The sequence below is a fragment of the Ahaetulla prasina genome, chromosome 4 (assembly GCF_028640845.1).
Source record: "Ahaetulla prasina isolate Xishuangbanna chromosome 4, ASM2864084v1, whole genome shotgun sequence".
Classification (NCBI taxonomy): domain Eukaryota; kingdom Metazoa; phylum Chordata; class Lepidosauria; order Squamata; family Colubridae; genus Ahaetulla; species Ahaetulla prasina.
The window spans coordinates 14456438-14459139 of NC_080542.1; positions in this window are offsets into that span (position 1 = coordinate 14456438).

Consider the following 2702-nt stretch of genomic DNA (forward strand, 5'->3'; position numbering starts at 1 on the left):
AATACAATATCCCCTATAAAATTTACAAAAATTTAAAACCCATAAAATCAATTTAAAATTTTAATAATTCAAGCCAGTCCAGCAAGGCGGAATAAATAGGTTTTAAGTTCGTGGCGAAAGGTCCTAAGGTCAGGTAATTGTCGAAGTCCAGGGGGAAGTTTGTTCCACAGGGTAGGAGCCCCCACAGAGAAGGCCCTCCCCCTAGGGGCCGCCAGTCGATATTGCTTGGCTGACGGCACCCTAAGGAGTTCCTCTCTGTGAGAACGCACCGGTCGCTGGGAGATAGAAGATGGCAGTAGACGGTCCCGTAAATATCCCGGTCCTAAGCCATGAAGGTAGTCACCAATACCTTGAAGCGCACCCGGAAGACAACAGGCAGCCAGTGCAGTCTGCGCAGGATGGGTGTTATATGGGAGCTCCGAATTGCTCCCTCAATAACCCGCACAGCCGCATTCTGGACTAACTGGAGTCTCCGGGTGCTCTTCAAGCAGTATTAAGCAGAACTTTATTATTATTATTATTATTATTTATTTGATTTTTATACCGCCCTTCTCCCGAAGGACTCAGGGCGGTGTACAGGCAACAATAAAATACAGACACTACAGTATACAATTTAAAATGCAAGTTAAAAAACTTACTATAATTAGCCTAGAACTTTAAAAATTTATAAAAACCAAAACCCCATTTAAAATTAGTAAAAAATTTAAAATCGATAAAATTTATGTAATTTAAAATTTAAAATTTAAGCCAGCCCCGCGCGAATGAAAAGATGTGTCTTCAGTTCGCGGCGGAAGGTCCGAAGGTCAGGTATTTGGCGTAAGCCCGGGGGAAGTTCGTTCCAAAGTGTGGGAGCCCCCACAGAGAAGGACCTTCCCCTGGGGGCCGCCAGCCGACATTGCTTGGCGGACGGCACCCTGAGGAGTCCCTCTCTGTGAGAGCGTACGGGTCGGTGGGAGGCATACGGTAACAGCAGGCGGTCCCGTAAGTACCCAGGCCCTAAGCCATGGAGCGCTTTAAAGGTCGTAACCAACACCTTAAAGTGCACTCGAAAGGCACTTTAGAGAGGTAACGAGCGCGTGAGTGACTGTGCACAAGACATCCCGATCAAGGAAGGGGCGCAACTGCCGAACCAGGCGAACCTGGTGGAAGGCCCTCCTGGCGACGGCCGTCAAATGGTCTTCAAACGACAGCCGTTCATCCAGGAGGACACCTAAGTTGCGCACCCTATCCTTTGGGGTCAATAACTCGCCTCCAACAGCTGACTGAATCGGGATGCCAGCATCCACAGCCACTCCGTCTTGGAGGGATTAAGCTTGAGCCTGTTTCTCCCCATCCAGACCCGTACGGCTTCCAAACACCGGGACAGCACTTCAACAACTTCATTGGGGTGGCCCGAACTGTTGATTCCCAATGCATTATTAATTGAACTTGACAACCAAGACATCCCTGAACAATTTCAGTCTTCATGGAAAAAGGGATAATACAATACAGACCCAGCACCAGACATCAAACTCAGTTCTGAACAATTAGTTTTAGATTCAGGAGTATCTTACTCAGCATCATAGAAAAGGTGAGTAGAAGGCTTTTCATGAAAGTGTATTGTGTTTGAAAATATATAGATTTGAGACAAAATAGCAGCAACAATGACATCTCCTGATTGATAGAATTGATGAAGAATTGGAACAGGATCACTGACAATGCAGTTCATGTTAGGAATCTTTGAAAGTACTCCAGACAAATGCATTAAGACAAGTACAAAAAGCTTCTTTAATTTGCATGATAGAATTCCTTCTTTGCCGTCTTTCATTCGTCCTATTTTTTTTTTCTATTAATAAATTCTTGGCTGAATAACACAGCCTAACTTGAACGACCACTTGGCCGGTTTACAGTACCAACCAAGAGCATTAAAGAACACCGCCAACAAATGTATATAGTCTGCTTCTTTACATTATAGAGCAAATAATGACGAGTTATTTCTGTCTTAGGTTGTAGTTTTGCTGGTGGTTAACGAAGCTCCCTTGAGACAGGAAGATGAAAGGAAAATAACTGGGGTTAATTTGATAATTGCCAGAAAAATAACCACCTGTTCAGGATTACAATTTCTGTTGACATATCCAATGAATGTATTCAATATCTTTCATCAAAACCCACCTTCATCCGTATATAGGCCTTTTTGCTAATAAAAAGCCTCAAATATGTGTGTGCATGTGTGTGTGTGTGTATACACTCACACATACACAAGGTATTCAATATAACAATAACAATATAACAACAGAGTTGGAAAGGACCTTGGAGGCCTTCTAGCCCAACCCCCTGCCCAGGCAGGAAACCCTACACCATCTCAGACAGATGGTTATTCCTTAGTGTTCCTTATGAAACTGTTGGGGGGGGGGGGAAATCCGGGAAAAACATTCCGTCCATTCGATGTAAGCTAATAGGATTGAATTTGATCGGATTTTGCTGTCTGGTCTCTGGACTTGGGGCTAACAGGAAAAGGTATTTGCAAGGCTGTGGCACTTCAAAATGGTGTGTGTTTGCCGAAAGTTCAATTGAAATGTACAATTTTGCAAAGCAAATATGTCAGTTTTTGCATCTGTGGCCTTCCAATATACATTTAAAATGAGCCAGGAACGGAATACCATAAACTTTGATGCAGTGGTGAAATCCATTTTTTTTTTTTTTACTACCGGTTCTGTGGGCGT